At 35.9% G+C, this 14380-nt stretch overlaps 1 protein-coding gene across 4 annotated transcripts in view; it reads right to left on the bottom strand.

Annotated features, from left to right (window-relative positions):
• Positions 1-14380, bottom strand: part of RIT2 (Ras like without CAAX 2) — a 394401-nt gene that overhangs the window by 335596 nt on the left and 44425 nt on the right. Inside the window, exon 2 of one of the 4 annotated variants that reach the window (XM_078346932.1) lies at positions 6320-6438. The exons of 1 other annotated variant lie outside the window; for it this stretch is intronic. The gene's annotated coding sequence lies outside the window, so the exon portion shown is untranslated. Of the gene's footprint in view, positions 1-6319; positions 6439-9307; positions 9385-9435; positions 9579-14380 lie in introns of those variants that run through there. 2 more of the 4 variants (XM_078346933.1, XM_008979731.5) reach the window with 2 other exon arrangements.

Genomic DNA, 14380 nt, shown 5'->3' on the forward strand with positions numbered 1-14380 from the left:
TATGTTATCCAAGGTGATTTGTAGGATGTCAAATATAATTTGAAAATAAATGATGAACATTTCCTAACTTTATCTTTGCATATCCTTCATGAGCTTTATCATATAACCTCCCATATAAAACTCTCTATTACACATAGGATCAGTTCCAAACTCCCTAATTTGAAACTCAGAAAATCTTCCTAATGTGTTAGCCTGAATCTGAACAAAAAAGTCCAGGGGCTGGTGACCTATCCACACTGCTCCCTTCCACACTGTTGATGTTGCCCCAGTGGTGTCTCTTATCTAGTCATCTCTTTCTTCTCTACTTAAATTCATAACATTTAGCTCAGTTTCCCTTTCCTAAGAACTTACCTGATCCTCCCAGTCTTTGATGACATTGAATTACCTTTAGCACTAATTCTCTGCCTTCTTTCTCACTCTAATAATACATGTAGGTCTGTGACTCTAAGTAGCCTATTAACAAAAAAGTGTAGAGAAAGTAGCCAGAAGTGAGCAGGAGATAACAGTTCTGTCTTTCCCACCAAAAGAGGTACATTGCATATTTTTTCAAGTCTTCACAGCACTTTTTGATAGATACTATTTTATGTAGATAATTAAAGGGGGCCCAGAGAGGTTTGTATAACTTGCCAAAGCCCTCTCAGCTTTTAATGGGAAAAACTATTTAAATCCAGTACTGCCTGGTGTATGTTCTTCATCCTCTTACCTATGGCCACATTGTAGGGGTATAGGCTTTGAAGTCAGGGTACTGGGATTTAAATTACAATGCTGCTCCTTGTTAGCTGTGTGGACTAGTTTAGTAAATGCTGTCTAAATTCTCTGTTAAGTAATTTACATACTTACTAGTGGTAGGTTTGTGAACAAGAACCATAGAGCCTGGCACATAAGCTATGCTCACTTTATAAATAAGGAAACTGAAGCACAGGGAAGTTAGAAAACTTGTCCAAAGTTGCATAATAAGACACAAAACTGGATTTCAATCCCAGGCAGTCAGCCTACACTCCGAACTATTACATTCATTATTATGATAGCTTCTATGGAAAGCTATCATAACCCCTTTAAGCAGCAAAAGATTTCTTATGCATAAAATGGGTATAGAACCATTTCAAGGATTAAATGGGATGATAGGGAAAACCTAAGCATAATGACTGGCACACAAAGGAACTAATAAATACTTGTGATTATCTTCATCGTTTTATTATTCTGTTTGGAGGGCTAGGACAAAGGGACTCAATATTTTTACCCCACCTGAGTGATTCTGAGAATGGTTAAATGTTCTACCTCATATTTGTTGATTTGGTTATTAAAATGTTACATGTTTTAAAAGATGGTAAGAAAAAAAGGGCATTAGCAAACATTGACAGATACATGGATTAGTAAGAAATTATATTTAAATTATAGTAAATGGAGCATTGTTTTATGATTTCATATACAAATGAGTTCTTTCTGGAAGAAATTTTCTCTTTAGATCTTATATCCATTTAACAGCAGAAATCAATAGTATAATCTACTGCAGAATCTGAACACTTGCTTTAATCATACTTGCCTATAATAGAGTCATACAAATGTATTTTGGACCCCATCATATCAGTTTCTATCATTACCTTCTTTACTAATAGCTAAATACTCCCAAGGCAGAATTATTAGCAGAATGTGGACATAATGGAACACTTTGACCATCTGCAATTCCCCACTGAGAGGGCAAAAGTTGTGAAATCAACTCTTTGTAGAAATGTAGCTTTGTTTGTCCTTACCCCCAGATTTGAGCCATTCTGTCTATAAATGCATGTCTGAGATTGTTAGAATGTCAAGACTAGAATGTGCAGCTGGGTCAGTACCAATATCCCTTCTGACAAAAATGAAGGATCTGAAGGTGGACAGGATTATGATGGTCCCCAGCTGGGGACAGAAAGAATTTCAAGATAAGGTCAAAAGGTTTCTTTTTGAGGCAATTTATAAATGTGTTACTAATAAGATTAGGAGGAGTTCTAAATCTCAGAAAGACTAATCTTTAACTGAAGACTAATCTTTAACTCCTAATAGCTAAATTGGACTCTGTCGAGTAACATGTTTAAATAAAAAAAAGGACATAATAATGAAAGGTGGTCTATATGGACTCGAGACTATTAACTGAAGCATAATTACATGCCAGAAGGTTCATTCAGCAATGACTATGGAGGAGATAAATGACATCTGGCAAATAAGTATTTTAATAATCTTATTTTAAAGGAAGACAGGGTATGCTGCGTAAAATTTTCCATAGCTGTTTTCAATTCCTTATATGCTGTTTTATGCCCTAAAACCCCTCTGCTTTCCTAATCTGTTTGCTTGGTACCTTGATAATAGATGGATTTCCTGAAATAGCAGAAAATAAGGTAATTTGCAAAAGAATAGCTCTCGTTGTAAATTGACCATTTTGCTTCTTAAAATTTTAAATTGATGAGAATGAATTAGTCTCACAGATTTTGTTACTCCCACGATGCATTCATAAAAGTTTGTTTGTGAACCTGCAAAACCAAGAAGCAATCCTGAACCTATAGAGTTGCCTTCATGATGACATATGTGGTTTTCAATCTGCTGATTGTTTTCATCTACACTAGAGCTTTCAACTATAACAGTGCATTGGATTCACCTTGGTTACTATTAAATAAATCAATTCGTGGATAACCCTTCAGACCTGTGAAAGTAGCTAGTGGCTGAAACACTGTTATTTAAAAAGCTTATGAGCTGATCCTGGTGTTACATTTTCTATGTCTTCTGAAAATAAGGCCATAGACTAAGGCCATATTCATGGGAGAAGAACAACCTGATAAATCAGTGATTGCTTCTTAGTTATGTATACAAACAACAATCTCAAAAACTTGAGAACCAGCCATATTCTTATGAAGAAAAGCTGCGTAAACAGTATAATTCTCTCAGCCCTCCCCATGGGGTCTCCTCCAGAGACATGGCCTCTGGGAGAGCTTGATGGATGTCTGGTGATGAAAACAATGATGAAATGGCACTAAGACACTAAGATGGAAATTATGGTTCTGAGTGCTTGACAACTCTGTATCAAAAACTGAATTAGAGGCAGATTAGTTAAGACAATCTCTCAACTTCAAGTATATCTACCCCTAAATCAAAAGAGGGTGCCCATGATATCCTTCAAGTTATCCAGAAAAGAGTCAAAAATGATTAAATAAAATAGAGTCATCATTATCCACAAAAGGGAGGGTTTATGCTGCGTTTTTTATAGCTCCTTTAGTAACTCCCGAACACAAAGACAACAGGAATTCTTCACTGTGTTTGAAAAAAGATGTCGTTTAAAATATAACACAAAGATAAAATCCACAAGTGTAAATTAAATACATGACATTATTTAGTACTAGCAATTTTACTGGAAGACTGCAAAAGTAAAAAATAAGTGAGGACATATAAATAATATGCCTACATCTGCTCATACTGGACAAGCAACAACTGTCTCTTGTTATTACTCATGCAGAAGTCTAAGCTTACCAAGAAATTTTTGCACAAAAATATATTTATTATTTAATAACACAGTTAATATTTATACTTTAAAACGTCACTGATAAAGACAAATTCCAGTGTATTAAAGAATCCCCAGTGCTCTCTGGAAAGCTATGCCAATCCCATGAAACTCATCAATACTAGAGCTCATTGAATCTAAAAAAAAAATGATGAAAGTAATATTCCATCCAAGATTGTGCAGACACTGTCATCAAGACTAATAAACATTTATTGCAAAAAGATTATTGGGAAGCTTCTCAGAGCTGTTGTCTCCTAGGGAAACATGAATTTACAGGAACTATGGTTTAAAGGAAATTCTATCACCAATCATATTTTAGGCTGAGAAATGACCAATAGGGGACAGTGTAAGTGGTGGCACTTGTGAAACAAGAAGTCAGCACTTGACAGCCATTTTATTACACCTTGAACGTATTGAAGAAATAAATCATAAATGTAGTAAAGAATTTGCGCTTTTTAAATCTTGGGCTTGAGAACAAAAGCCAAAGTCTATGGAGACTACAGAGATGAATTCTAGGCACTGTACACATTTGAGTTGCTCCAGGCATTAGTAAGGACCTGGCAGTCATGGATCCCCTGGGGTTTGGCCAGGGAGCAATGACCAGGACCATAGCTTTTGACTTAACAGAATTGCCATGATCTTTGAATTACCCTCAGTAAACAAAGTAAATTGCCTGCTTCCTTACTCTCGCCTCTGATACCTCAAATTTCCACTATAAACTTTGATTTAATTATATTCATGGGATTTTGCTTTTCCATGGTGTGAGTTCTGGAAAAAATAAAATTCCTTGTTCTTGTTCTGATGATGAAGGGTACATAAGCAAGTCTAACCATCCAGCAGGATGAGGCGGCGGGGGCGGAGGGGGGGAGGATGTATATAAATATGGGTTGCCAGTGGAGACTATTTGTAGATATAGTACATTGAGTTATGCATTTCTTTAGGCAGGAGGACCAGCTAACAGTATGAAATGCTTATTCATATTTGTTATATCCAAGTTTTCTTTTTCCATGCCTTCTCTTGTCCTATAATATATTGTTCTAATCAGCAGACCTATTTTCTGCCCTCTTTGATACCACGATCTTACTTATTGTTTGAGTTAAATCACAGAGGCCTCTAGCCCCTGGCTTTCTCAAAGTGAAGCACTATATATAAAATGAGTTACTGCAAATAAGACAAGGGCCAGTGCCATAAAACTGTCAACCTCATCTCCAGGATTTTCTTTCCAAATAGCACTACATACTTTCTTAATATTACTTCGTTTTGAAAAAGGGCAAGCTTCTATTAAAGTTAGGCATCTATGAATCTCATGTTTCAACATAATCCCAATAACACAAAGGAATTGGGAATATTAAACATGGATCATTTTGAATAGTTTTTTGGTGAGGATCTAGTGTGTGTGCACGCATGTGCATGTACATGCATTAAACTGGCATTCAATATTTAGTTACCATGAGAACAGGTGACATTTAGTGTGGGTTTAAGATTTGAGGTATAGCATCCTATAGATTTCCACGTACCATCCAGGAACATAAATAATTATTGGGCAGCAGATGTTATTTTCTCTAGCAATGGAGGTAATCTTCCAAGTGATTGACTTTATTTATTTATTTATTTTTTATTTATTTTTTGGTATGCCATCAAAGGTAGAAAGAGATGTAGTAAATGGCTTGGGCCAAGAAAGTAGAATGATCTCAGAAGACAACCATCCTTGGGAGGATTTTGGTGTGTCTTACCTGGGACACATATAATACAGTTTGGGATTTTCTGGATCTGTTTGAGAAGAGGAAATATACAGTGAGCAAACAAAGCAAACTAGAAAAGTATCAAGAAGATTTTAATTTTGGCATAGCATCTGGTAAACGTATTACCTCTAAATTTAAGTGGTAATTAGACTAAGGAAAGATGAACTGAATAGTGGCTTCGCAGCCAAGTAATTTGCTGCCATCCTACATGGTTCAGAAGCACACGCTTGGTTGTAACTTTGTTGGTAGTAATGTTGACACATTCTCTTTTTTTATGTATTTCAAATATCAAATGATTAAAATGACTTGAATGTACAGTGATACAAAAGTTACCTTTGAATCTACGAAAGGATGATTAAGTAAGTGACTAGCATGAGAAGCCCAGGTGTGAATTACTATCCTTAGACGTATCAATTTAACAAGAGAAATCAAATGTACAATGAAGTTTGAGATGCACTTTTGTACTACACACAGAAGATTTGATGTGTCCTTGTTTGTGTATATGAGTGTGCATGACACATACACAAGAATCATTTATGAATATCACACTGTCATTGAAAATTCAAGTCTATAAAAAAATAACTGTATAACTGTCTCTGGCCAGGTTCAGTATCTCATGCTTGTAATTGTGTCTCTGGCCAGGTTCAGTCTCATGCTTGTAATTGTGTCTCTGGCCAGGTTCAGTCTCATGCTTGTAATTGTGTCTCTGGCCAGGTTCAGTATCTCATGCTTGTAATTGTGTCTCTGGCCAGGTTCAGTATCTCATGCTTGTAATTGTGTCTCTGGCCAGGTTCAGTCTCATGCTTGTAATTGTGTCTCTGGCCAGGTTCAGTATCTCATGCTTGTAATTGTGTCTCTGGCCAGGTTCAGTATCTCATGCTTGTAATTGTGTCTCTGGCCAGGTTCAGTCTCATGCTTGTAATTGCAGCACTTTGACAGGCCAATGTGGGCAGCTTGCTTGAGCCCAGGAGTTTGAGACCAGCCTTGGCAACATGGCAAAACCTTGGCTTTACAAAAAATGCAAAAATTACCCAGTCATGGTGGTGTGTACCTGCAATTCCGGCTACCCGGGAGGCCGAGGTGGTAGAATTACTTGAGACTGGGAGGTCAAGACTGCAGTGAGTTGTGATCACAACACTGAACTTTAGTCTGGGCAGGCAGAGTGAGACCCTGTCTCAAGAAAAAAATATAGATATTTTATTTTTCAATACATTGTAGGCTTGAGCCTATTATCAATATTGTTCCTTATCTCTTCTTCCTCAGGAACCACTTGCCTCCAATCTTCAACATAGCTGTTCCTCCCTACTGGCCTCACACCAAAATCAAGCTTGCACAGGGGCTGTAGGCTTGAAGAATGTATGGAAATGAAATACATTTCCTCCATAATTTTTTCCAAAGAGAAATGGCATGACCATATTTTTAAGATAGTAGAATTCATTATTAGTGTTTATTGAGGACATACAATGTGCAAATCTTTCTTGCAAGGGTTTTATATGCATCATCTCATTTATCCCCACAATGACATTATGACATGGGTATAATTATTTACCTGTTTTATAAATGTCAACAGTGAGTTTCAGAAAATTTATATAATTCCCTATGGACATACAGCTCTCATAAGGTAGAAGCAGACTTCATTGAAAACCACAATGTTATTCTTGTTTTGGGTAGAGCATTCAAATTATAGGGATTTTACACTGGTCCAAGCTTGAGCAATATCAGGGGTTAGTAGCAGTCAGCATAGACAAGATAGTATATCTTGGACTAGTATAGAATAATTAGGTTAGAAACAGGACAGCAAACAAAATTAAGAGTTAATTGATCTCTCCACCTATCTAAATCAATACAATTCAATGTTTCATCTTGCATACAAAAGCTCTAGCACTGACAACTGAGGAACGCTGATGAAATATCTCCTTTCTAATTTCTGTAAACACTTATTTGACTTAAATTACTTTGACCACTTACTAACTTGATTTGTTTTATTGTCCTATGAAATGTAAAATTTCTCCAGTTATGCTGTGAGCTCTTTGTAGGGATGAGAATCATTCTTACACTTTTTTTTCTTTTATTTCACAGAAAGGACAGCATATGGCCTGGCTTTAGCTTCTGTTTAACATGTGTATGAATTAATTAATTAGCTGGTTCTGGACAACTCTTGATTTTAAGGGATGTCCTAGAGTAGGTCTAGGATTTAGATGTGTGCAACATGTGAGAAGTAACCCCAGCCTGGAGGCTAAGAAGGCCTCCTTAGAGAAGTTCCAGGAAGTTTATGTCGGGGACAATTAGGCTTAAAGCACAGTCTTCATTCCCTTTGTGAACTGAAGTTCATCTATGATAATGCAGCATATTAACAAAATAATTAACTTAAAAAGATCTGAGAAGTATTTTATAGATAACAGTAGAATTTTAGATCTAAAGCACACTTTAGAGAGAATAGCACTCCAACTCCCTGAATCAGAAATCAGAACTCACAGAGAATAAGAGAGTTATCCAATGTAGTAAAGCAAAACTCAAAATAGAATCAAGGTCTCCTGATACTCTGTCCAGTATTACTCTGCCATATGATGCTATCTTCCCAGCCAAGCACATTTGATGTTATGATTGAGTAATAAAACTCCCGGTAATTAGGGAGTCTGAATGCCACTAATCTTGGAATGAAACACTTGATTCCAACTTCCACAATACAGTCACAATGACACAAGAATAATCCAGCAGACAAAATTGCACTTATAGTTAAGGGCCCAAATGGTTAGCTGTGGGATTGGGAGATGCTGTGAGAGAACTAGCTACTCCTTCATATTATTCCAGGACATATTGGGTCTGGTGTCTATGACCAAGCTGGGACCTATCACCTTTTTGATGCCAATGATGTTAACTCCATTGAGGAAAAGATTAATTAACATTGAAATTTTCAAAATATGGACACACGAAAATAAATTAAAATGTACCCCAGTCATACAAACATCATGCAGAAAAAAATGAGTAGATTAACTAAAACACAATGATTACAGATTTTGTCTGGTGTATATAGGAAGAATAGGATATTGTACATTTTATACTGAAAATCAAAATCGGCTTATATTTGTCTTTGTTACACATAAAACCAGGTATTTTAGATCACCCCAACATGAGGAAAGCATCATTGTTACCCCTCCAGTTTATAATGAGTATAGTTAAGAGCAGATGCCCAGCATTTTTTTTGAATCTAAATAATTGAGCATGGCATTCCCATACCAAGTGCTTCCATGAGCTCAAGATATTATTATATCTATATTACAGCTAAAGAAACTGAGGTTCAAATATACTGCAAGGTAAGTACTACAGTGTAACATAACTGATAAATGATTAAGACAGAATTTGATTTCAAGTTTGCCAGATTTTAAAACCAGTCCTCTCAACTATTTTATGATGGCTGTTTTATTGTTTCTTTAAGACATTCCAGGATCCTTTATGTTTGTCAGAATATTGCTTTTACAATTATTTTCACTATACTAATATGTAATAGAAATCAATAATATAGTCTACCATTTCTCCTATTTTCTCAAAATTTTTTGATTCATATATACTAACATATTCACAGAAAACTCCCTTTTATCACTTGTGGAAAAATAATAAGCAACAGATATTAGACTCTTTTTCAGAGTTCTGTATGCTACTGATGAAAGCAAGAGGAGACAGACAAATTCCTAGGAAGACAGGGGTAGGTACCCAGTGAAACCTGACCTTCAAGCCAAGGACAGTCTGAAGCCTAAAAACCGACTGCCAGCTCTGGATAGAGTCCATGACCAGAGTGAGAACTTTCATCCCTGTCTTACCCACTCTTTCTCAATTGGTTCCTTCTTTATGATGCCTTTTAACCAATGGAATGGTGCTTTTTCCAAGACCCCTACCATGGACCCATCAGCAGTAGTTCCCCATTCTAAGACCTTTAAAACACCCCACTCAGCCTCACAGAAGGCAACCCTCTCCCTGCTGAGAGCTTTTGTTGCTCAGTAAAATTCTACTCTGCCTTACTCACTCTCCAGTGTCTGAGTACCTTATTCTTTTGGTTGCAGAAGAACCTGGAACTCGCTGAACGGTAGGAATGAAAAAGTTGTAAGTGTCCTGCCCTCTGAGCTGCGGGCAGCACAGAGTAAAAGAGTTGTAATTCTCCCTCCCACTTACCAAACAATGGGAGAGAAGCTGCTGGTCAAGTTAGTTCCTCTAGCTCACCAAACCACAGGGTAGAAGCCACAGGATGCCACTCCCTCCCACTTACCAAACAATGGGAGAGAAGCTGCTGGTCAAGTTAGTTCCTCTAGCTCACCAAACCACAGGGTAGAAGCCACAGGATGCCACTCCCTCCCACTTGCTGAGCTACAGGAGTGAAAAAGCGAAGCTCCTGGGCACCACTTTCTCCCGCTCACTGAACTACAGAAGGAAAATAGCGACAATATAAGGAGATTGACATGTATTTAATGTTTTATGTGACTTACTATGCAGATATTCAGGACATGGATGAATGAAAAAAAAAAAGGACATTTTGCTGTGTGAAGCATTATGACACATTCACAACTTATTTAAAAATTGAGAGTGAATGTCTATACTTCAAGAAAAAAAAGAGGTATCATTCCTTAAGATGGGCAGTTGTGGCCCAGTTACAAATAAAAACAAACATCACAGTTCCTCCTCTTCTATACATTCTACATATTCCTATACAGTATGGCCTATAATCCATTATTCTTAGTGGCTGAAAAGATTTTGATGAGACTTATATTCTATAGCTTATAATATATGAATTATGAATCTTAATGTTGTATTCAAGATAAATATTAGATAATAGTATTAAACATGAATTCTCAAACTACATGTATAGCTTCAGAGACTTTGATAAGCTACCTTTTGTCCTCAGGAAAATTAGTAAATTGGTGAGCTCCACAAGACCAAGATCAGTAGCTTAAATAGCCTCTCTGTCAGTCTAAAGTATCTAGAACAGAGCAGGGAAAAGTTAATATTCTTTAAATAAATATCGAACTTATTTGATAGGATAAAATCACCACATGTTTAAATATGGGTGAGTGGTACAACATCAACTAGGCACATAATAAGAAAAAAAGTAATTCTGACATGCAAATGGGGATTCTGAGTGACATATAAAACCTTAATTAGATAAAGGCATTCTAACAGCAATAGGATACCGATAACTTAGAGGGGGTGTGGCTGTCAATACAAATGGACTTTATTAACAAGAATTAGAAAGTGGCGGTTATCTTTTAAATAAGAAAGGCTAGGGACATGTCAAAGCGATGGCCATAGCAAAAAGATGGCTGTGGTAGTTATATATTTTCCTCGAGGGTTATAACCAGAGAAAGAAGTTCACAGCAGAGCACATTTAAATCAAACTACACAGATTAAATTAAGTTGTTCAATAAATATCAGCAAAAAAAGAGATATGTTTTATAAATTTTAATATGAAATCATTATATTGTCAATTTATCTTGGAGAAGGGGTGGTTTAAAACATGATTCACCATACTTGTGTCAGGAATTTTTCTCCCAGTCAAATTCAAAAAGCACAGGGTTCTATACCCGTGCCTGGTATGTTGATTAATACTGACTAACTTGCTTGGCTCCACTGGTAAACTTTGGGGCTGAATGAGTAGACAATTTCTGGTTTATATGCAGGAATACAAATCCAATATATTTTGTTTGTGTAAGAAATTATTTGTGGACATTGATAGCCCTAAGACATTAACAATTTTAATAAAAGTCATTTATTTTACACCCCTTTTGAAATTAATTTTAAGTTTGTTGAAGAAATTTTATGGATTCCTTTTTAGTAATATGTTTCAGTCAGGAATCCAGTGAAATGCCTTTAAACTTCAGTTTTGAGTCATAAGTTATTTTATTTTATTTAAGGTATAGATTTTCTGGAAATCTTAATAACATAAAATACAGTTCTTATGCAGCAGCTTAGAAGATGCTTGAAAATGAGAAGTAAAACACTTTTCTCAAAATCAAGGATTGCATACTTCTTTCTTCTTGTTACTGAACAGACAACTAGGCATGTTATGTCAGTAAGTCAAAAGTGGGCTTTGGGAATGATTATAGAAATGTCTATTAGGTACACACAAGAGCTGGGAGGTCATAGGGAGAAATAAGATGACATCTCATTACAGATTTCAAGTGTCTTAAAATAAAATGTATCTTAAAACTTCAATCACTTGTTTGCACTTGAAAATTTTATGTCCAGAGAAGGTAAATGATTTGATTAGGGACTTACAAGCTCAGGAATTGCAATACTGGAAGCAGAAACATGATTTTATGGCTTCCTTAAAATTTATTCAATAAAGTCTGATAAAGTAATAGATGGATGCCTTCATAAGGTGATCACAAATTTCAGAACAGAAATAAACATAATTCAATCTCAGATTAGATGAAAGAAAGTTAATTAAGGTAGGAAAAATGCTAGCCTCTTCTAACTACAGAAATCTCAACTCACCAGAAGGTTATGTACTGGAATATATAATAAACTAATAAAAACATTTGTTAAGCATTGGTTTCAAGTTAGAGTAATGCAGAGCTTTTTCAGAAGAGAGTTAAGTGCATTTATTATTGGTGAAAATAGCTTATTCCCCTGACTGCAGTAGCTCTAAGTAATGTACATTTTGGAGGTGACAAATTTCTTTTTACATCCTATTACTAAGCAATACACATTTCACTCAGGCTAACACAAGAATTAAATAAAGAGATGCAATTTCAGACAGAATAAAGTACCTAGGATCAGTAGATGGCAGGCAGGTCCCCATAAAACATTTAAAGAACACTAGAGCAATATGATTTCTTGCACAATTTTTCTTCTGAGTTCATGTGATGTGTTTTAACTCAGATACTCTTAGCAATGAAGTTCTGAAAGAAGAACAATGGTCCCTTCAAGGACACTTTTCAAAATAATTCGCAATTAGAGCATCAAATTCTCATTCTCAATAAGGTGACTGGCCAGAAGTCAGTTTAACTAAAAGTTGAACCAAAAATTTTATATTCTGTATTCCTCACAAAAACCATTTTGGTTTTATTTGTTTCTTTGTGTGTTTGTTTATTTATTTATTTTTGAGGCAGATTTTTGGTCTGTTGCCCAGGCTGGAGTGCAGGAGTGCAATCTCAGCTCACTGCAATCTCCACCTCCTGTGTTCAAGCGATTCTCCTGCCTCAGCCTCTCCAGTAGCTGGGATTACAGGTGTGCACCATGACACACTGCTGATTTTTGTATTTTTTTAATAGAGACTGGGTTTCACCATGTTGTCCAGGCTAGTCTCAAACTCCTGTCCTCGTGATCCACCCACCTCAGCCTTCCAAAATGCTGGGATTACAGGTGTGAGCCACCACTCCTAGCCCACAATCACAATTTAAATGGATACAGTTTAGTGAGTTTTATAAGTTGTACTGGATTTCCTCATTATAAGCTCTGCTCGGCCTCACTTTCACTTTTTGGGGCTTTTGTTAGAGACATGGTCTCAATCTGTTGCCCAAGTTGGAGTGCAGTGTGGCTCAATTATAGTTCACTGTAGTCTAAAACTCCTGGGCTCAAGTGATCCTCTAACTTTAGCCTCCTAGTAGCTGGGACTATAGGCTTGAACTACCAATACTGGCTATCATTTTTACTTTTTCTAAACATGCAAAGTAAATCACAAAATAGCAACTTATTTCATTTTGACTAGACTTTTTTTTCTGGTTTTTGTTTTTATTTGCCTACACTTTCCTTTTGTGTGCACTCATCAGTAGAACTTTCTGAATCATGGGGAACACATCTTCAACCATCTGTCCACACACATCTTGAAACATCTGTACATTATTTAACAATAATCAAAGTGTTTTATCTTCTTTATTTACTTGAACTAATACCACCCCATTTTTACCACCAACCCCATTATTTTTATTTTATAAAATGAAAGCAAATAGACAGACATTCCTGCATGCTATTGAAGATTGTGTGGCAACAAAGCTAAGACAAAGAGAGTAGAACTAGGTAATTCCCAATTATGCAATCATGGAAGGTTTTACAGAGAAATAACATTTGAGTGAAGATATGAAAAATAAATAAAATTAAGAAGGGTAGAAGGAGCAGGTCAATAACCTTGGATATGCAGATACAGGCTTAATTCAAAGCATGTAGTCAGGATAGAAAAAATACATGGTTTTTAGTTAACAGCATTTATGGTAAGGCAATAAAATTATGTCCACACTAATATTCATGAATTTCCAAACATTATTTCACTGGTTTCACACCACAGATTCTAAATGATTTGAATCTGTGCATTTAAATCTAGAATTTAAGCTAATTCTAGATTAAAAGTTGAGTGCTATCTATCTAATTGAACACTTGATGCATTATCATCATTATAAAAAATGTAACCACATGCACTGAAACCAAGTGGTAAGGCTGGGTTACAAAGTGCCCATCCAGAATGATCTAGAATATGCTTACAATGATTTATAATTTGCTATTTATGTTAATTCACAAAATTCACAAAGAAAATCCATAGAGAAATTTCATACTCTGATAGCAAGGGGCTGTAAACCTCCATTTAAGAAGCACTGTCTCCTAGGCAATTGTACACCATTAGAGTTTAAAAGCACATATCAAATTGGTACTCATAAAAGAAATATTCCAGAGTATTTCATCTTAAGAGACAGTTGGGAGCATTTGAAGTAACATGTTCATTAACTTCATCTAACTAGCATATAGATAAGTCCTTAGGATTCACCTAGGTGTTAGGTGCTAGAGAGACAAAGATAAACACATGGTTGCGTCATAAAGAAGCTCATGGTTTAGTTAGAAGAAAGTCCATTAGACATACAAGAACAATAAAATATGTAGATTCAATGGCAGAGAAATTGACAAGGAAATGCTATTTAACCTGACTTAGAGGTCAGAGAAGATTGGCTAGGCTAAGTATTAAGCAATGCATACAAACTGTATTTAAGCATGTGTTTGGACATGTGAGTAGAAATCAGGTAGAGCATTTAAAGAAGAAAGGACACGTAAATCAATGTTCCCAAAGTGAAAAACTGGAAGCAGGCATTGTTTGGGAATAAGATTGAAAATGTAGACAGCAACTAGATCCCTGTGA

This window comes from Callithrix jacchus, chromosome 13, assembly GCF_049354715.1.
Source record: "Callithrix jacchus isolate 240 chromosome 13, calJac240_pri, whole genome shotgun sequence".
NCBI lineage: Eukaryota > Metazoa > Chordata > Mammalia > Primates > Cebidae > Callithrix > Callithrix jacchus.